Raw genomic sequence first — 22539 nt, 5'->3', positions numbered from 1 at the left:
CAACACTGTTGTGCCCCCCTAAAAAACTGCCCCCAGGATGATGGCACTCCCAGCCCTGCCCATGCTACGCCTCTGCTGAATGCTTCTAGATTCATAACTTTCTTTATTTGTCTATTTGTTTTATTGTATTTATGAGAAACCCTTACTTTTTAGGAGGGGAAAAGTGTGTCTTATAGAGCGAAAAATACGGTAATTCTATCATCTACGCATGCAACAGTCACGACAGTAAAGCAATCTTTCTTTCTTTCTCTCTCTCTCCCCCCACCAAGAATAACATGATAAATAGAATTAATAAGATTTCTAAATATTCCTCAAGTATTGCAAAAATATAATCTATCTGCAAAGCATCCTTGGCTCATCCTTGGTGCACAATATATAGCAATGTACTGAAAACTGAAGTGGTTTGTTATTGCCCGCTGACCAACTGCTACCTCAATCATATATGGCTTTCTCAAGCACATTTAACCTTGCCTTCTCAAACTAAAGTTAATTAGATTTTTATTGGACATAGTGCCCACATATTTTTGGTCCCTACCTAAGGATTCAAGTATATGTCAAGATGTGCATGTTGCTGAGCATTGTTCCTGATGACCCTGCATTCTTGTTTTCAATAGCTGAAGTGACCTGATGTCACGATAACGCTCTTAACCCTTGCAAGTAAGTCAAGTTGCTTAGTAAAGCATTTGCTCTGATTTATTTTGGGGGCAAGCATTTACCCTTCACTTTCCATAAAACAAAAACTTGGTTTTTCATATTTGTTCCAGAAATGCACCAAATCCACTTTAATTGTGTGGTGTGAGTTTACAGGCATGTGATTGAATCCCACCTGCAAAACAGCAATGGTCTGAAAAGTGCCTCAGTAGCCTGGCCTTGGGTTTAAAAGTTATAGAAACTCAGTGGGTGTGATAGAGGCCTAAAATGCATCAGCCTCTCTAAATGCTGCAGAGTGCTGGGCTCGCAGGAGCACCTCAGGGTGTTATTGGCCACATCGGCTGGCCGGGCTCCCCATGTAGCTCTAGTGGGCAAGGGTTGCTCCGGCCGTGCATCTCACCACCATGGCGCCCCACCCTGGGCGCCAGTGAGGAACGCTCTGCCACTGGCAGTCAGGCAGTCTTCTGTCTCTACACCTGTAATTTTTTACAAATGTTAATTCACCTGTAATTCTTTGGGAAAGAAATTATGTTGAACACAGCATCTGAAGGTTTTGAATGAAGGTCCCTGATCAACAAAATGAAGTGATGAAATTATGGCATTGTTTTCTGAAAGCAATGGGTTAAACATACAGGTATGGTACAATATACCGTGCGCAGTAGACGGTGTTTCCAAAATATGTGTTTCAGTGTCTCTCTGGGGCACCTGACATTTGTCATTTTTACCATTTAAATATTTAATGAACAGATTGTTATTTCTGCTTTAACCCGAATTCATAATTCATTCTGGTGTCGCAGTGCTTAGTCCAAGTTTTTTTTATTATTATTATTATTATTATTATTATTATTATTATTATTATTAATCACCACCACCACCACCATCATCATCACCCAAAACAGCAGAAGAAACCACAAGGTTTCACAACTAGCCAATAAGCTAGTACCTAACTGTCAGGGAACTGCCATCGGAGCCTAGAGTGGAGGTAAGGCTCCCCAACGATGCAGGAGAAGGGACCAGCAGGGAGAGAGAGAACACTTCCTTTGAGGAAGGAAATAGGAGTGACACCAGGAAGCAAGGGGGGACTGCGGAGAGAGGGCTTCAAGACTCTTCCACAGAGACCAGCGGGGAGAGCCCAGGACCTCCGTTGGGCACGCCCACTCTGCGCAGGAGACTTCCACGCAGGGAGGCTAGGCGGAGACTTGGCGTCAAAGAGCTTCTATGTTGGAAGAAGTTCAGGAAACGCCCACTGACGGATTCTGCCAGCGACTGACACAGCCATGGAGAAAGGGCTGTCCAGCCAGGGAAAGGTTCAGCCAGGCAACGTTGCCTAGAGCGGCAGCCCCCTTTACGCACAAGCAACCCCCAATTCCCTTTACGCTAACAAAACTGTTTAGTGTAAAACCTCTAGAGAGCACTTTTTCTCACTCCGAAGCATTTATTCTGCTCTATCAGTAAACATTCTGAAAATGGGGATTAAAAAAAGGAAATGTGGTCAACCTACCTTTTGTCCTTTTCTCTAAATTGTTAATGCTAAATTGTTAATGCTCCCCCTTCCGCCTTGTTCAGTGAGGCATTTATTTTTTCTATGCTGTGACTACATAATGAGGACCTGCTGAGACAGTATGTGTAATGCATACTTGTGTGCGTGATAACCATGGGAACTCAGACTTTAATCATAGGGCTCTGTTTACCAAGGCGGGGAAGAGGGGGAGAGAAAAGAGTTATGTGGGTGTTCTGATGTTGCACTGTGGAGTATTCTTTAAGAAGCAGGATGTGACTTGCTTTATATATGATTATTGAATGTCCCACAGAAATGTGTGTGTGATTTAGTAGGAACAAATAGTCAAAACACACCACCTTTTTTCAAAGAAAGGTGGGTTTTGGGGTGTGTGTGGTTTTTTGGTGGGTTTTTTTGCAGTTCTCCATATTAGTAGCAAAAGGCAGTTTGCATTGTCAAGAGTACATTGGCATGTAACACCAACCCCACCCCCCACCCTGTCTCGGCTGACCTGTATATTTGTAAGCTATGTGAGCAAAGAATTATTCAAAAACACATAGTCAATTCCATCCACTGGACAATATGTAGGGGGTTAAACCAGATACTTTATTATGTTTCCCTAAGATTTGAGGCAGGTAATGGACTTTTTTGGGTGCAGGGGGTGCACTAAAAAGAAAAAGAAAAACAATTAAAATGTATTTTATATAGGAATAAAAAACATTCCATGCCTGCTTACTCACAGCTATTAAAAGGCAACCCAGGCAGGAAAGCCAAAAAGTGCTTCTGGAAGTGGAAGGTAGAGAGTCTGTCCTTAGTGGACTGCATCTAAGGAAAGGGTGGCTTGCAAGAATTCCTCTGTTTTTCTGTCCTCTTACCTCTGCTGCATGGGAGATGCCCTGTTGGTAGATTCACTTCTGGTGGAGTATGTGCCATGATGACTCAGGGCATGGCCTTCTCAGTGGTATCACCCCAGTTGGAACCACCTCTGTGAATTCGATCCCTCCCTCTTATTGGTGACCTTTCAGTCCCAGTTGAAGGCATTTTTATTCATTCCAGGCTGGTTGTACAGTGGTGCCCCGCAAGACGAATGCCTTGTAAGACGAAAAACCCGCTAGACGAAAGGGTTTTCCGTTTTTCGATGCGCTTCGCAAGACGAATTTCCCTATGGGCTTGCTTCGCAAGACGAAAACGTCTTGCGAGTCTTGCAATTTTTTTCGCTTCCCCCCCTTTTTCTAAGCCGCTAAGCCGCTAATAGCCTTTTAGCCGCTAAGCCGCTAAGCCTTTAATAGCCGCTAAACCGCTAATAGCGCTAATCCGCTAATCTGCTAATAGGGTTGCTTCGCAAGACAAAAAAACCGCTAGACGAAGAGACTCGCGGAACGGATTATTTTCGTCTTGCGAGGCACCACTGTAATGGTTAGAGTGTTGGACTAGGATTGTGGATTAAGAGGCACATAATGTGCTCAAATGAAGAGGAAGTAGATTTAAACTTTGTGTTATGGGTTCTCTCTATGGGCAAATGCAAAGTAATCACTGACATTGTATAACCAAGGTAAGTTGAAAAAGCGAGGTATCACTGAGTGTGGTCAGCATATTGTTCACACCCTAAAAAAGAGAGATGACAAGATCAAACAATTTCATCTTGGTTTTTTAATGTTTAATCTGGCTGGGGTTAGCTAATACGGTGCTATTAAAACATATATTTAGCATTCTTGTGTTATACTACAAGTTGTTGCTTTTTGTGGGAAGCCTCAGGATGAGGCAGGCTTTAACATATCCAAATAAATAAGACATGCCCAAGAGAGAGCAGCACTGTCTGCAGACATTAAAAGCAATTCAGAAATATCTAATTTGTCCTTAATAAAAACCAAAGCCAGAAACATTTTTTTTCATTGGCATACTTGCTGTGTCTCTGAGTTGTTGCAGCTTGTAATAAACTATATATGCAAATCACAATACTGTTAGGCAACAGTGCAATGTTTTTTGCTCCCTAAAATATGCAAGTGGTTGTAGTTATTAAATAGGCATGACAGGTCATTTCTGATAAATAAAGCCTAACAGTATTTTCCCTCCTCCAATCCCTGTTTACCGGGGACCATCTTGGTTTTCTTGTAAATCACTGCACCCAGTTTTGCTTTTTGATATTTTCTGGAGGGCGGGGAATATGTTCATGTGTGTTCTAGAGATGTCATTCTTCAGGTCTCATCCCTCTTCCCAGAGATGCTCACTAGTGCTGAGTAGATACATCATCAGTTTAGTCTAGTGCGCATAAATTCATGCCTGAAGAATACTGAGGCACCATGGAGTGTAGAGCCTGCCATTAAGATCCTGCAGTAATCCTTGGTAGAAGAATATGGCCACATACACACATGTATGTGTGTGTGTGTGTGCATGCACGCAGAAGGAAGATAGAAAACAATGTACACTACATCCAAGAATGAGGATGCTATGACGCTATGAAGAACTTAGTCTTGACTGTATCCTAAAAAGAAGACATCAGTTCTTACTCAATTATGTTGTGAGATTCAGGATGGAATGCCATCAAATTGTAGTGGACGATGTAGCAGGGTGCTTGGGGATTTTCTTGGCAGTGGGGAGGAATGGAATTTTTTCAAGTTTTTATCTGAGCCTTTTTAGTTGCAGACAACAGATGCAAAAGTATCAATTCATTAGATCCTTATTTTTTAAAAAGCTTTCCCTCTTACATTTAACCACTTTGGTTCTTTTTCTATTTGCTTATAACTTGGGCGGTCAGGACTTCCGGGGTGGCGCCATCGGCAACGGCGGACTCCCTCTGAACCGGAGGGACCAGCTCTGCGTGAAACGGGTCTTTTCCACTACTTTGAAGGGGGGACCCTTTAAAAAATCACAGGCGGATGAAGCCTGTGACCGTGGGACTCGGCGGGCACCTTTAGCGCCCCCCCCAACCAGCAAAGGAACCCATAAACGGGCTCCGAAGCGAAGAGGGGAAAGTGGTGCGGTGCTGTGAGTCTACTGCTTTTTCCGTGGAGCGAAGCCGCATAGCCGTTGCCGGAGAGTGCTGCCTTTTTCCTGGGACAATTTGGCATTTAAAGAATCACCCGTGAGTACTTAAAACTCGAACAATTGGACTTTAAATAAGGATTGGCCAGTAGAGAGGAATTGGACTTAAAATTTACTTCAATTTGGTACTGAAACAGGAAGGTCTAAACAGGAAGTCAGCCTTCCGTTTCTTTGTAGTCAAAATAAAGCAAAGATAACGTAACTAGAGCATAGAAATTCACTTTTAAAGGATTGGCTTTCATCATTTAAAATCGTGGAACCCCCCTTTGGTAGCAGGAGAAGAAGGGGGACCTTTTTTTGGATTGTTTAAACCTGCAGAAGTGAGTTTAAAGTAAAGTAACTTTCCACCGTCCTGATCCTGGAGCGGAGTGTCAGGACTGACGTTTGAAGCTCATTGACCAGAGACAAATGTTTTTGACAGATAGCTAAAAGAAAAGTAACATAGTGACTCCATTGTTTCCTTTCGCATTTCCAAGGAAGAAATATTGACTGAATATTTTAAAAAAGAAACTTTGTTGCTATTGTTCTTAAAAGAAAGAATAAACAAGTTGTCCCCCTAGAGGGAGACTGTGAAATTGTAACCAACTTAAGGAGCTTGCAGCTGTTACAGATTACAATCGTGGGAAAGGACTTGTGACCTTGCAGGACAATGTTTTCAGAAGCTCTGTTGGGTGCTTTCTGTAAAATAAATGCCCTATTGGATCAGCTAAGCCAGAAGACGGACTTGATGACTAATGCGACCAGAAATTTTGAACAGGCAGTAGGAAACTACATGGAGCCTACCCAGGAACTAAAACAGGAGTGTGCTATGACAGCACAGATGAGAGAAGAGGATACTGCTGAATCCTGGGTGTCAGAAATGGAGGGAGCTGCGGCCCTGTAGGATCACGAGCCTCTGGATTTGATAAATGAATTTGGAAAAAACCAGATTTGGAAAGATAAAGTTCGGTTTGGTTTGGAAATGGGGGGTTGGAATGACCCTCCCATGCCGGGATGTTTGGACTTTCTGAGTCTGGTAATGGGCCGTCAGATGTTTGGAGCTGTGGGGGCTTTTAATTTTGGAGGGAATCTGAAACAGGTGTTTAAATATCACATGGAGTTTAGTCTGGACTATGGAAATGGGGCTGATCTGTTGAAAAGGGTCAAAAATATTACTAAGCTGGAGTTCCTATGAGTGGAAGGAAAATATGAAGAAGAGCCGCGGAAGGGACATGGAAGAGACTTGAGGGCCTCGGATATAAGGACACCAGGTTAATGCGCTAGATAAATGGGACAAAAAGGACTGACAAAATCCGGAACCAGGAGGAAGGGACGCTGGATGAAGATTGGATTGTCTTACTTTTCTTTATTTTATCATTAGAACTGTTTTAAAATAATTGATGAATGTTAGGAAAATGTTGAAATGGAACTACTTGGTTCTAGTAAAAATGTTTAAAGAATTAGGTTAATGATATGGTTATGAGAAGCTGGTAAAAATAAGATTTAAGTTTTAAGTTTTAAGGTTTGCTATAAGACAAGATGAAAATAGATTAAGATAATGTAAGGACAAAATATTATGAACTATGGAAAGGATTTGCTGTGATAATTATTAACCAGGATACAAGAAAGGGGAGGAGGAGGAGGTCAAAGAAAGAAGGTAATGAAAGTTAGAAATTTGAGAATGATGGATGTATTTTTTTCCTATTTTTCTGTTTTGTCTGTTTTTCTGTTTTTCCTTTTTTATAATTTTTTAAAAAAATCTTTAATAAATATTCTTTAAAAAAAATAACTTGGGCTGTCAGATGATTTTTTAAAAAAGTTGCTTGATCAAATAGCTGTTAATTTGATTTATATAGGCATACAGGAAGATTTTAGGCTTAAGTTTAGGTTGTGAACCTAAATTCAATTTAAAAAGATGTGCAGAAACTAAAACTTTTTGTTCCCAGGCAAACATCTCAGGAAACAGCCCCATTTCTGGGTTAACATATTTAGCATTGAGCTGAATGTTTATAAGAACAAAACACCACTTAGGTTGCCTCCCTGTGCTTGCAGTGCAGACATTAGTAATAAAAATTGATGTGTGGAATTTGTCGAGTTTCCTCCTAACCATGATAGAAAGCCCTTATATAAACAAAACTATCCTGTGGTGGCAGATGCCAAGTGTCTGACATCTATGATCACTTAATGTCTTTCCCCCACCTTCAGTGTTCATTCTTGAGATTTCCAGAAATATATTGGTCCAAAGGTGTTTTACCTCACTGGAGAAGTTTTTGACTCTTTGCTTGGTCTTGATCTTATATTTTGCACTAGGTTTTTTTTTTATAAAAAAACCCCCTTATGTGTGGTTCATACTCTGATAAAGAATGTAATGTTTCACATACAGACTTGCCAAGTCAGCATAGGAGAGATGACTGTTAACATACTTCCAACTTGCTCCATGGATGGAAGGTTTTCTTAATATCCGGCATCTGCCTCCTAAAGATTGCATGATGATTCAGTTGTTCCTTGAATAATATAATGTGCATGCCTTCACAATCTTACTGCTGCTGAATAAAAAGAATCAAACCTATAATTATTTAAAATCTGCCTACTTTGCAAATAAATTTCAACGTACTATATTTTAAAAGTTTAAACTAATGTACTGATGTTTCAAAATTAGATTTAATTCTTTGTTTTGTGAACCCTCAAAACTGCAGTTTTCTATGGAAGACTCCTGGGTGTCAAAGGGTATTATAGTATAGAATATAGAGGTGGATTGCAGTCAATTTATGGCACTGCTTGTTGCATTTTGTATTTCTTTATACTAACTTTGATCATGCACTGCTTGGCTACTTCAGTGATGGAGAAATGTTCACATCTTTTTCCTCTGTGCTGTTCACACTCTGTTGTAATTTTTGTTATGTGAATTAATTTGCTGATCTAGGAAAAATGACAAGACGCACACACAATGCAATCCTGAGCACATTTACGTGGCAGTAAGTTTCCGTGCGCTGCTCTGGTTCGCCACATGACCCAGAAGCTGTCTATGAGCAAACGCTGGCTCCCTCAGCCTGTAGAGCAAGATGAGTGCCGCAACCCCAGAGTTGTCCGTGACTGGACCTAACAGTCAGGGGTACCTTTACCTTTACCTTAAAGTCTAACTGAATTTAGTTTTAATTCTAAGTAAACATGTTTAGGATCTCACTGCAGGGTGTTTCATTGTTGCCATGATTTAAATTCAGTGAATGTAATTCTTCTGCTGTGGGTGCAAATTCTCATCTTGGTACCCTTGTTTACCATTGCTGACAAGTTACTTAGCAGCTTAGGTACAGCAAAGTTGAACTTGGATGATCTTGCAGAAACCTCTGTTATCTAGCAAGCACTGTTTTTTAATTAGCATGCAGAAAATATCAAAACATTGATTGAGCAGACTTGGTTCATGGAAAGTCCATTAAAATTCTTTAGGGAGACCTCATGATTTCAGGATTTAGGAAATCCTCATGATTTCAGAGTATTAAACCCTCTATTTTAAAAATGCAATTCCAATGAGATTTATTTTAAAAATACTTCTATATTTCTGCTACTCTTTCCACCGCCAAATCCTTCCTCTCTGACATTTGATATAGGTCACATTCACACCATACATTTAAAGCACATTTAATACACATTTTAAGCCCATGGTTTCCACCAAAGAATCCTGGCAATTATATTTTGTTCAGGGTGCTGAGAATTGTAGCTCTGTGAGATGTTCCCAGGATTCTTCGGGTGAAGTAATGTGCTCTGAATGTATGGTGCAGAAGTGACCTTAAGAGTTAAGCGTCTCTTTGCCTTAGAGTTCAAGTGTCCACAACTCCCTCATAGGGGCAAGACATACTGAGAGGAGCTGCTGTGCCCATTAGGCCTGGTACTCCTGAGCAGGCCTTACTTAATAAAGAATTAACTTCACTTTCTGTGAATTCTTGCTGGTTGGCTCCCTGGCAGAAAGGCATATAGACTGGAAACTTTTCTTATGTATTCAAATGTTATGTGTGCTGTTAGAGTGTATTCTCTTAAAAGCTCCCCAGTTCAGCTGCTTTCCATCATCATGTTGGCTCACTGTTTCACACTCTGAAACAGTACAGAAAATGAAATGGTTAATTACTAATTGAGTGGAAAATATACTTATTTTTAAATCTGTATAATTGTATGTTCATCTTTGAAAATATCAGGATAACTTAAGCCTAATTGGAAAGGAGGTGTCATTTTAATCTATGAGAATTCACGATGCGCTGATACAAAGGATACCAATTTCATAGAATCATAGAATCATAGAGTTGGAAGAGACCACAAGGGCCATCGAGTCCAACCCCCTACCAAGCAGGAAACACCATCAGAGCACTCCTGACATATGGTTGTCAAGCCTCTGCTTAAAGACCTCCAAAGAAGGAGACTCCACCACACTCCTTGGCAGCAAATTCCACTGTCGAACAGCTCTTACTGTCAGGAAGTTCTTCCTAATGTTTAGGTGGAATCTTCTTTCTTGTAGTTTGGATCCATTGCTCCGTGTCCGCTTCTCTGGAGCAGCAGAAAACAACCTTTCTCCCTCCTCTATGTGACATCCTTTTATATATTTGAACATGGCTATCATATCACCCCTTAACCTCCTCTTCTCCAGGCTAAATATGCCCAGCTCCCTTAGCCGTTCCTCATAAGGCATCGTTTCCAGGCCTTTGACCATTTTGGTTGCCCTCCTCTGGACACGTTCCAGTTTGTCAGTGTCCTTCTTGAACTGTGGTGCCCAGAACTGGACACAGTACTCCAGGTGAGGTCTGACCAGAGCAGAATACAGTGGCACTATTACTTCCCTTGATCTAGATGCTATACTCCTATTGATGCAGCCCAGAATTGCATTGGCTTTTTTAGCTGCCGCGTCACACTGTTGGCTCATGTCAAGTTTGTGGTCAACCAAGACTCCTAGATCCTTTTCACATGTAGTGCTCTCAAGCCAGGTGTCACCCATCTTGTATTTGTGCCTCTCATTTTTTTTGCCCAAGTGCAATACTTTACATTTCTCCCTGTTAAAATTCATCTTGGTTGTTTTGGCCCAGTTCTCTAATCTGTCAAGGTCGTTTTGAAGTGTGATCCTGTCCTCTGGGGTGTTAGCCACCCCTCCCAGTTTGGTGTCATCTGCAAATTTGATCAGGATGCCCTTGAGTCCATCATCCAAGTCATTGATAAAGATGTTGAATAAGACCGGGCCCAAGACAGAACCCTGTGGCACCCCACTAGTCACTCTTCTCCAGGATGAAGAGGAACCATTGATGAGCACCCTTTGCGTTCGGTCAGTCAGCCAGTTACAAATCCACTGAGTGGTAGCAATGTCAAGACCACATTTTACCAGCTTCTTTACAAGAATATCATGGGGCACCTTGTCAAATGCCTTGCTGAAATCAAGGTAGGCTACATCCACTGCGTTCCCTTCATCTACCAGGCTTGTAATTCTGTCAAAAAACAAGATCAGGTTAGTCTGACATGACTTATTTTTCAGAAATCCATGCTGACTATTGGTGATCACAGCATTCCTTTCTAGGTGCTCACAGACTGTTTGCTTAATGATCTGCTCCAGAATCTTCCCTGGTATTGATGTCAGACTGACTGGGCGGTAATTATTTGGGTCCTCTCTTTTCCCCTTTTTGAAAATAGGGACAACATTTGCCCTCCTCCAGTCTGCCGGGACTTCGCCTGTTCTCCAGGAATTCTCAAAGATGACTGCCAGTGGTTCTGAGATCACATCTGCCAGTTCTTTTAATACTCTTGGATGCAGTTCATCTGGCCCTGGAGACTTGAATACATCTAGACTAGCCAAGTATTCTTGTACTATCTCCTTAGTTATTCTGGGCTGTGTTTCCTCTGCTGAAGAGGGAGAAGAGTTGGTGGAAGAAGATTGGAGGAAATTTAAAATTTATTTACAGAAGCATTGTAAAATGTATGAATGCTGATGACATTGAAATGAAATGAAGGGGTTTTAGTGACGAGAGTAAAAGTTTGAAATTATAAATTTGGGAGGTAGGATACTTAAGGACAAAGTGGTAGGATATGAATTTGCTGAACCAACTGTCAAAAAGGGATACAAAAAAGGGAGACATGAGGAAGTCAGGAAAATAAGTTAATCAATGTTGAATAACTAGAAAAGAGTGATTTGTGTTTTTTCTTATTTTACTTTTGTGTGTTGACTGGTGTTTTTTTCTTTTCTTTTTTTCTTTTTTAGGTTAAATGTTTGTAGTTTATGTATTTTATGTATTGTGAAATCTTGTTTTTGTGTTTTTATTGTTATTTGTTTGGTGATGTCCTTCTCTATTGTTAAACTTAATAAAATATTATTATAAAAACAACAACAACAAATTCTTCAGGTCGGGCATTGTTTTCTTTATCGGAGAAGACTGAGGCAAAGAAGGCATTGAGGAGTTCAGCCCTTTCTGTGTCCCCTGTTTGCATTTCACCATCTTCTCCTCTGAGTGACCCCACTGTTTCTTTGTTCTTCCTTTTGCTACGAACATACCCATAAAAGCCTTTTTTGTTGCTTTTAACCTCTCTAGCAAGCCTGAGTTCATTCTGTGCTTTAGCTTTTCTGACTTTGTGTCTACACGTGCTGGCTATTTGTTTGAATTCCTCTTTGGTGGTTTCCCCCCTTTTCCATTTTTTGTACACATCCTTTTTTAATCTTAACTCAGTTAAAAGTTCTTTAGATAGCCACCCTGGCTTCTTTAGGCACCTTCCATGTTTCCGTCTCATTGGTATTGCCTGAAGTTGTGCTTTTGCTATCTCCCTCTTAACAAACTCCCAGCCATCATGAACTCCCTTTCCTTTTAGTATTACTGTCCATGGGATCTCACCCAGCACTTCCCTAAGTTTTATGAAGTCGGCTTTCTTAAAGTCAAGAAATTGAGTCCTAGTATGCTTGGCTGCTCCTTTCTGCTGTATAGTAAACTTCAGAAGAGCATGATCACTTGTGCCTAATGATCCTTCCACTTCTACCCCACTAACCAGGTCATCAACATTGGTTAGGACCAGATCTAAAATGGCTGTTCCTCTTGTTGCTTCTCCCACTTTCTGGACAATGAAGTTGTCTGCAAGGCCAGTGAGGAATCTGTTTGACCTTATTCTCTTGGCTGAGTTTGACATCCAACAAATATCCGGGTAATTGAAGTCCCCCATTACTACTATCTCCCTTCCTTTTGCATGCTTGGCCATCTGTTCCAGGAAGGCATCATCTATGTCCTCTGTTTGGCTTGGGGATCTATAGTAAACTCCCACAATGAGGTCACTGTTATTCTTCTCTCCCTTAATTTTGACCCAAATGCTCTCACTTTGGCTTTGAGGTTCTAAATCTTGGATCTCTTCACAGGTATACACATCCCTGACATATAACGCCACTCCTCCTCCTTTCTTGTCTGGTCTGTTTCTCTGAAATAGATTGTATCCCTCCATTATTACATTCCAATCGTGGGACTTATCCCACCAGGTTTCAATGATGCCTATTATGTCATATTTAGTTTGCTGTACCAAGAGCTCAAGCTCATCTTGTTTATTTCCCATGCTTTGCGCATTAGTGTACAGACATTGAAGTCTATTAATCATTCCCCCGTGTCTCTTATTTAAGGATTTTTTCCTCCCACCACTAGGTCTGCGTGCTGTTTGCTCCATTCGGTCTATGACATTTGGATGATCATCTTCATCAATTGATAGACTCCTACCTTCAGGAGCACTGTCTCCCTCCCCCACATTAGTCAGTTTAAAGCCCTCCTGATGAGGTTTCTGAGATTTTTTTGCAAAAACATTCCTCCCAACCGTTGTGAGGTGCAGCCCATCGCTTGCCAGAAGTCCATCTTCAAGAAACTGCAGTCCGTGATCTAAGAATCCAAACCGTTCCTGTTTACACCATTTGCGAAGCCAGTTGTTCACTTCCACTATTTTTCCCTCTCTCCCTGGGCCACGTCGTTCAACTGGGAGGACAGATGAGATGACAATTTGTGCATTTAATTGCTTCAATTTCCTGCCCAGAGCCTCGTAATCTCTTTTGATCTTCTGGAGGCTATTGCTTGCAGTGTCATTAGTTCCCACATGAACCAAGAGGAAGGGGTATTTGTCAGTGGGTTTTATGATTCCTTGCAGTCGTTCAGTTACATCTTGGATCTTAGCCCCGGGGAGACAGCACACTTCCCGAGACATCTTGTCAGGCCCACAGATCACTGCTTCTGTTCGCCTCAGTAGGGAATTCCCTATCACCACTACACGCCTCCTCTTAGGTCTGGTCGGGGTTCTTCCATGAGCTGTCCGTTCCAAGGTCGCCTGCACATTCCCTGAGGGCTGACTTTGCTGCTCGTCTTCATATACCTGATCGACTGTAATGAGGGAGAGATCCTCAAATGGAGTCTGCTCTTCGTCTTCCATGCTAGGGGAGAGGACCTCAAAGCGATTGTGTATTTCTAAACAATCAGAGCGAACCCTGGGCCTCCTACTTCTTTGAGTCACGTTTCTCCATATATCTGGCTCCTATGTTGGTGAACTAGCCTCCTTCTCAGGGGAGTCCCCTGTCTCCTCCTTGGTGGAGACGGTGTGCTCTGTTGCTTCCAAGAAGAGCTCCAGCTCTCTAATTCTTTGGAGCGTAGCTACACGTTCCTCCAGTTGCTTGACTTTGTCTTTTAAGAGGGTAATCAACATGCAATTGCTGCAGGTAAAGCTGCCTGCAACCTTTGGCAAGATGGCAAACATTGCGCAGGAACCACAGGCGACTGCAGCTGTTCCCTCACCCTCCATCTTGAGAACGTGTCGTTGGGGGTGACTACAGCGGTCCTCCATCATAAAAAGCGTGAAGACAGGACAAATAAATCCCCCCCAAAAAAACCTAGGTCTCCCCCAACAAACGTTTGAGACTAGCTCCCCTAAATCTAAAAGATGGATCAAACTGCAAGCTCTGATAAGCTCCTCCCACAGCTAATCACCTGCCTCAACAGAAGCCCTGCCCCCTCTGACCTTTGCACAGGGATAGCAGCTAATCATCCACAAGAAACACACACAATTTCTTTTTAACACAAATTTGAACCTATTTATCCAATCTCCCAGTAGCAGCCTGATCTGCAGTGTAACGTTTATAATCTCATTCTTATCATGATAATCACATGAAGGGTTGGTATTATGTTACGTATTGGGCTAAATGCAGATACAACTGGTGATTGCTTTACCGTGGTTCAACCACAGAATCTCTCTAACACATACCTTCAAGAGTATGAATTGCTACTTCTGGCCTTAATCATGGGTCTTTTGGCAAAAGCAATAACTGGGCTTTGAAATGACAATCCCTGGTAAGCCCTAATCACAGGATCATAGAACTGCAGAGTTGGAAGGGACCACAAGGGTCATCTAGTCCAACCCCCTGCAATGCAAGAATCTTTTGCCCAATGTGACAGTGCTTGAACCCATGGTCCTGAGATTAAGATTCTCATGCTCTGTCAACTGAGCTAATGTTATATGTTTAATGTTTCTGACATAATAGGATAGTCTGCACAACATGGAAAGTGAAACAATGGTTAACCAACACAATACAAATGGGAGGGCTCTCGGAGAAGAGTTTGCATCTGGTTTTAACTGCCACACTGAGGGCTTATATATGCTTCTTATCTTTTGCTCTTCTCTTTTGAGACACCAGACTGCACAGTATTGTAAACCACCCTATGATCATTGGGAAAAGGGCGGTGTAGCAATAAATAAATTACAAATTATAAATAAGTAAATTAAAGCTCTGTCTCCGAGCACTCTTTTATTTTTTATTTTTTGCATCAGAAATCCACTCTTTAAAGCCAAAGTGCAGCCAACAGCAATTCAGGTTTTCTTCATATTGCTGTTTGATCTGATTCAGATTTAAAGTGGGTTTATGTGGGGAGAGCTCTGGAGCAAAAATTTAAAAAGAGGGCTTGGACACAGAGCTCTAAAGTGTGGACAATACCTGAAAAGCATGGAGGAAATGTGAGTTTGGATAAGCTCCAAGCTAAACCAGAGTTTGGCTTAGCATATCATCTGAACTGGGAGTCATGGTTAAGCTTTCTTCTCACTAAGCAGAAACTGCCCAGGTGTAGAGGGAGTGGCAGAGCAACAGGAGAGAACGTACAGTTTGGTAGAAGAGCAGTCTAATGTTATATGTAAATAGACACTAGCTGCTTCTGCTGGAGTGTGTTGGATTGTTTACTGTTGATTGTTGTTCCTTGTATAAACAAGTGAAAACAATAAAGTATTGTGGGTGGGTGGAGAAGAGCAGTCTTTTTAATTCCAACAGTGCTTGTGCACCTTACAAAACAAATGGGATTGCTGCATCATGATATTTTTGAAGACAACAGTGTACTTCATCAGATACATGGTGTTGGGGAAAACATAGCATAAAGTGTTGAAGAGGTTCCTAAACTTTCTAAGCATTCCTTCTAAGCCAAAGGAATAAAGGCAATGAAGAGTCCTCAAACACCTTAAAGTGTAGCATATTAGTAGCTTTAAGTACGAAAGAGTTTCTCTGTTTTCCAGGTGAAGTGGCTAGTAATCGCAAGGAGGCAGAGACCACTGCTGTCAGCTCTCACTTGCATGCTTCCTTTAAGCATCAGATTGCCCACAGCACAGATAGATAGCTGGACCTTTGGCCTGATTAATCAGGGCACTTCTTAGAGGTGTCATCTAATCATCACACATTTCATTCTGCTTACCTAGCAGGGATCTGCTCCAGAGTGCTTCTGCCTGGGTGCCTTTAAAGACATGTGCTACTTAAAAAACACTAAACACTAGTTATTATTTGTGTGAGAAAGAGGTGGTCAGTGGCCTGAGGCAGAAAGTTCAAAATGCATTCCAATTCTGGTAGTTCTTTATAGATTGGCTAAAATGTATTTTTCTATTTGTAAATCCAAATGTTTTCATTGCAATGGACACCTAACCCTTCACTGCACTTCTTGTGGACATTAAAAAACAAAAAACCCCAAACACTCTATGTTTCTGAGGCTTTTTGTTTTAGTAACTATTAATAATAAGATTTTATTTTTATGATATGACTATGTCATTGAATTAGCTGGTCCTAGTAAAATGTTTGCTTGCTTGCTTTAGAAGTATCAAAGATGCCAACAAATAAGCTTTGAATACTGGAAGTTGCCAGGGAAAACTTAAGACCCATTGTTTTGATAGATCCTATTGTCAATTGTCATTTACGTAATATAATGTACTCCATCTCAGCTAACAGATTCATTGAATGCCGAGACAGATACTTACTTCTGTATGTATAGCTCAGCCACTTCTTCCTTTGGTAACTTTTAAGAAAATTAAAGCTCTACATAACTGGGTGGGTTTTTTTACAGGATTATCGATGTTGAAAATGTTAGAAAGGCCAGCCATAGATGTTTCAGCATCATTGACTTATATACAGAAATTTGAAAATGTTAATTATAAAATAAGCCATCAACAGCTAGTCAACTCTAGGAATGCATTGAGAATGGAGGTTAAGAATTGGGGCACAGATTTAATTATACCTAACCTGCTCTGGAGTTAGGACCTGAAGCATTGGATTCAAGTTACAAGAAAGGAAATTCTGACTAAACATCAGGAAGAACTTTCTGACAGTAAGAGCTGTTCAACAGTGGAATGGACTCCATCAGAAGATGGTGGACTCTCCTTCCTTGGAGGTTTTTAAGCAGACATAATGACCATCTGCCAGGGATGCTTTAGTTGAGATTCGTGCATTGCGGGACATTGGACTAGGTGGGCCTTGGGGTCCCAACTCTACAGTTCTTTGATTCTGTGATAATGCTTCCAAAACGGTGTTGCACACACATTATGCTTTGACTGACAAAGGGAGCAGATTAGTGAGAAGCACAGATAAGCACTTATAAATGGCCAAATGGTGATAAAGGTTTTCATCTTGAAAGGGTAGGGTATCATCCTGCATACCTAGGACAGCATCCACCTGGAATGGGCTGTAGTTGAGTGATAGAGCACCTGCCTTCCATGCAGAAGGTCCCAGGTTCAATCCTTGGCATCTCCAGGTGGGGCTCAGAGAGATTCCTGTTTGAAACCCTGGAGAGATGCTGCCAGTCAGTGCAGACAACATTAAGCTAGATGGAGCAATGTTCTCACTACAGTATAAGGCAACTTTCTGTCCTGCACGTCTCTATGGGGCTTTGTTCCCTTTTTCTTCTATGCATGCAGTAAATTCCTTTCCTTCCCTCCCAGGTGAATTGAATGTTGAATGTAGGAGGAAAACAGCAAGCATGGATGTTCATCTGGCATAAACAACATGTGTTTTCTTCCCTTTAAATCTACTCATTGCATAAACCTCAGATTTCTTGAGATGCAAATGTGTTTGCTCACAAACACAATGCATCCTTCAGAAGCCTGCTGAATTTTTGACAATATAATGTTAACGTTAGCCACTGAAGGCTTCAAAGGAATGAGCAAAACAGTAATTTCTCCTCTGCACAGACACACTTGCCTCTTTTTTTATTGAACACTTTTACCCAACTAGGGGACAGCATATGCCTTGACTATAGATATACAGTGGTACCTCTGGTTAAGATCTTAATTTGTTTTGGAGGTCTGTTCTTAACCTGAAACTGTTCTTAACCTGAAGCACCACTTTAGCTAATGGGGCCTCCTGCTGTCGCTGCGCCACCGCTGTGTGATTTCTGTTCTCATCCTGAAGCAAAGTTCTTTTTTTTTTTTAAAGAATATTTATTAAATTTTCCAATTTTTTAAACAAACAAACAAACAAAACAAACAGAAACATTAAACACAGACATAAAATTCATAAACCATACTTCTAGATAACAAATTTCTCAGACCTCCTCATACTTCTCCTTCTTGTATCCCAATTAAGATTATCTGTTCAGCAAATCCTTCATTTAAAGCATTACAGCTTATAACATTACCTTATTTTTCAAACCCTTTCTTTTCCCCATCTATGTTCTTATATATTATTGCAGCTAGAAACCTCTCAGTTTCAATCCAACACCATCCTGAAGCAAAGTTCTTAACCCAAGGTAATATTTCTGGGTTAGCGGAGTCTGTAACCTAAAGCGTCTGTAACCTAAAGCGTCTGTAACTCAAGGTACCATTGTATGTGTTTGGCAGTGTACACACAGAGATAGATAATAAATTGTTCTGGTCTGACTTATGTAAGGGAAGAGGTAACCATGATTTATACTTCCTGTGCTTCAGTTTACATTCACAAACTAACTTGTGAGAAGGTGTGCCAGAGCACCATCTAGAACAGTGAGAACCATGTGTACAGAAGCTGTTAGGATGTGGGTATGACAAATGTATTTTAAGATCTCTGCTTTTAAGAAGGGCTCTCAGCTGCAGTCAATCATTTAACAGAACATCTAAGGCTTTGTTTCTGTGGAGCAGAAAATCAATACTTATCTCTGCAAGGTGTGTGTGTGTGGCTAACTGATGACCAGACTTTTTAATTTGTTAGTAAAGAAAGCAGTAGACTAACATGTGATGAGATAATCCAATTTTAGCAAGGCTAGTAGCAAGAATCCTCTTGGAACAAAATTACAGGCTTGGTGTTAAAAGTTTTATGTCACTAAAACCAGAACCGTTTCATTTGCTGCCTTCTGTGAATTGTAGCCTCAAGCGATAAATCAGTGTGGGTGGTGGTGGTGTTTTTTTCTTTTTTTTTTTGGTTAAGTACACAATCCACCTACCTAGTCCTGGGTTGCACTGTTTACATGTTACACACATTAGGAAATGTGGGGTTAAAAGAGTGTGATTTACCCAAGGCCACGTGTGAGCACAGAACTATGGAAGGGTCAAGTTAACCCTTGCTTCCATTAAGTCCATAGATTTTTCAAAGGAAATTGTATCATAAACTTGATTAGGAGGGAGGGCTACTATCTCTGTCTGACTGTGAGAAAGCAACTACATGTGAAATTAAATCACCTGTGGCCTGAATCAAGATAAAAGGTTTTTATCTTTTCCTTACCAGTGCCAGAGGCGGTTTTAGGGCAGCATGACCAGTTCTACTGCACTGGGCACTGAGCCTAGGGGGCTGCACGGTGTTGCAACTCTGATATAGTGAAATGAGCAGAATGGAAGGGGGTGGGGTGGGGTGGGTTTTGGCTTCGCACAGAGAGCTGCTGAAATTTGAAAGACCAAAGTCCACCCCTGCCAATGCCAGAATGTTTGTTTTAAAGTCATCACTGTTTTGTGAATGGTGATGCTTACTGTTTTATATACATTAAAGCTGCAGTTTGTCACAAGTACCTAACATATGGTTACCAGATTTTTTTCAATGAATCCGGGGACACTTTTTTTTTTTGGAAGCTGAGTAGCAACAGGGAGTTAGTAGTGGGGATGGTGAGGCAAAAAACCCTGGGCCAAGCACACATGCATATTGTATAAAGGTGCAAAGCCCTTCTTTCACACCCTGTGAAACATAAATGCAGTTTTTTAAAAACTGGGCAACAGCGCGCCGCCCACCCATGACTCCCAAGCCTCCCCTGATCTCCTTCCCCCTTCCCCCTTTGTTTTGACAGATCAGGAGAGGCTCGGGAGTCACAGGCAGGCAGCCATTGCCCAGGAGGGGCCAGCCTGGTAGTGCAGTTTGCTCTGGCTGGCTACAGGAGCTGCTCGCTGCCGTGTCACAGGAAAAATGGCGGGCAGCAAGCAGCTCCTGAAGCCAGCCAGAGCCAACTGCGCTAACAGACTGGCTCCGGGCTGCTAAGGCTGCCATTGCCACGTTTCCCAGGGACAGATTTGCAAATCTGGGAATATTCCGGGGACAGAATTTGTCCGGGGACAAATTTGCAAATCCGGGGACTGTCCCCAGGAACTGGGGACGTCTGGTAACCCTAACCTAAAAGCCAATTCTTGCCCATGAAAGCTTCTGTTGCAATAAATTTGTCAGTCTTAGGGTGCCACAAAACACTTTGATGTTTTTGTTTTCTAAACAACAATAGGTAGACAGACTATATATGATTTCCATGCCTGTATTGCTCTTCCATGCGAGTAGGAAGTGCTAGAAATTACAGTAGCCTTTTTTAAAAAAAAGCTTTTACAAATTTGCCTTTTGATTGACCTAGGAATACTTTTGAAATTAATTGTTGCCAAGTTAGGCTTGCTTCTGCTGAGACAGGCAGTGAGCACACTAGACTGAAATCTGCAGCTGCAACCCTTGAATAAAGGATGGGAAATAAGTGGCCCTTCAAATGGTCGTTTCCAACTTCCATGACCCCCAACTAGTATGGTCAATAGGCGGGGATGATGGGAACTGGTGTCCAGCCATATCTGGAGGGTCACAGATTCCCCAACCACTCCTATCTGATGCCTATCTGATTCCTCCCACCCCAATGCATTATAAACTTTACGCAGGAGCATTACCCCTTTATTACTCGGAAGACTTTGCTTACTGGGAGCATTATAAGAAAAAGGAGCTTTCAGGCACCATCCTAGATTATCACTACACAGCTGCCCCTTACTCTGTAAGGTTGTTCTTCCAGTTTAACTGTCAGTATACATTCCCTCAATTTCTACCCATTCTATTATTGAAAGAACATGTCCCTGGTCATTTGTTGGTACACAGCGAGTGAGGTTATGATGCTTGCCTGCTCCTCATAAGCTTATTTTTCCTTCAGAGCTGGAAAGAAGTTGCTGCAAATGCCTTGGGCAATAGCTTCTGTTTCTTGCCCCTATGATATATAATGGACACTGCTAAAAATGTTTTTGTTTTGAATTTTGCCATGGATTTTCTGCCCCTGCCCTACCCCTGTTCACATTCACTTGTAGGAACTGGGGACAGCTATTGGACTGGAGGAAGAATATTTACTATTGTATGGCACATTTCAAAAGTTTTGAGAGCTCTTTCAACCACCCTGTGTGTTAGGTCTGTATTATTAATCCCATATTGGCAGATCGGGTAGTGGACTGAGTCTGAAGTAAGTGTAACTTGTTATGGCTTGTTTAGTGAATTTATGGCTGATGTGACATTTGGTTTGAGCAGGGATTTCATGGCTCACATGTTTTCCTGTGACATTGAACTATTTGGTTTCAAGATTTCAACACCCTCAATGGCTTGGGACCAGGTTACCTGAAATATCCACCTCCTCCAATATGTAACAATTCTGATCTTAATACAGTGGTACCTCAGGTTAAGTACTTAATTCGTTCCAGAGGTCCGTTCTTAACCTGAAACTGTTCTTAATCTGAAGCACCACTTTAGCTAATGGGGCCTCCCGCTGCTGCTGCGCCGCCACAGCGCAATTTCTGTTCTCATCCTGAAGCAAAGTTCTTAACCCGAGGTACTATTTCTGGGTTAGCGGAGTCTGTAACCTGAAGCTTATGTAACCCGAGGTACCACTGTATTGTTTTGGAGGTTCTCCTCTGAGTTCCCCCACCAAAGGAAGTAAGGTGGGTCACCACCAGTGAGAAGAGGGACTTTTAATAGTGGCATTTTGGCTACCAAACAGCTGTCCCAGTGAGGTTCATCTGGTACCCTCCTTTCGGTCCCTTTGGCACCAGGTGAAGATCTTTCTGTTCAACCATTATTTATGGACATCATATATATCTCCATCATAATATCTCCTTATTTTAACTTTTGGAGTATGGTGAGTTTTGTTTTTGTTGCTTTTTATTTTGGCTTGGGTTCATGTCTTGTTTTCATATTTAATTTGTTTTCCGACATAAGCTGCCCAGAGAATTTTTTGTTATGGAGCAGCACACAAATGCCATGAATTCATTTCCGGAGGTCTGTATGGTTACTTTTGTGTGCCAGTATAAGTGGAGAGTGTGACTATCAGAAAAGGGACTCTTGTAGTGTTTGAGAAGCTAATTAAATCAGACCCTAGATCACCTCATTTGCAGTTGTAGAATAAGAATAATAGCCATAATGATTATGATTGTCTCTGGTTTAGCACAACTACAGGTGTAGTGATTGTGCCTGGTGCACTTAAGCAGCAGTAATTACTTATTGGTGTGGAGCACTGCACAATGCTTCTCTGAGGAAATGAACCACACCTGTGAACTTATAGATCTTGAATGTCTTTAAGTTCAGATATCGCTAGAGAGAAGTGAGAAGGATGTGTGTGGCTGGTTGGTTGCAGTAGTTTTTTCTTTCTTTTCTGTTTCATTAAGGCAGAATAAAACTCTTAAAAGTTATTAATGAGTTCTGCTGACATGCCTGCCAACTACTGAATTGTTCGTGGAATTCCAGTCTTGGATCAGCTTACAGTGATACCTTGGGTTACATACGCTTCAGGTTACAGACTCCACTAACCCAGAAATAGTACCTCGGGTTAAGAACTTTGCTTCAGGATGAGAACAGAAATTGCGCTGTGGCGGCGCAGCAGCAGCAGTGGAAGACTCCATTAGCTAAAGTGGTGCTTCAGGTT

This window comes from Podarcis raffonei, chromosome Z (genome assembly GCF_027172205.1).
Source record: "Podarcis raffonei isolate rPodRaf1 chromosome Z, rPodRaf1.pri, whole genome shotgun sequence".
Lineage (NCBI taxonomy): Eukaryota > Metazoa > Chordata > Lepidosauria > Squamata > Lacertidae > Podarcis > Podarcis raffonei.
This window is presented reverse-complemented; position numbering follows the sequence as displayed.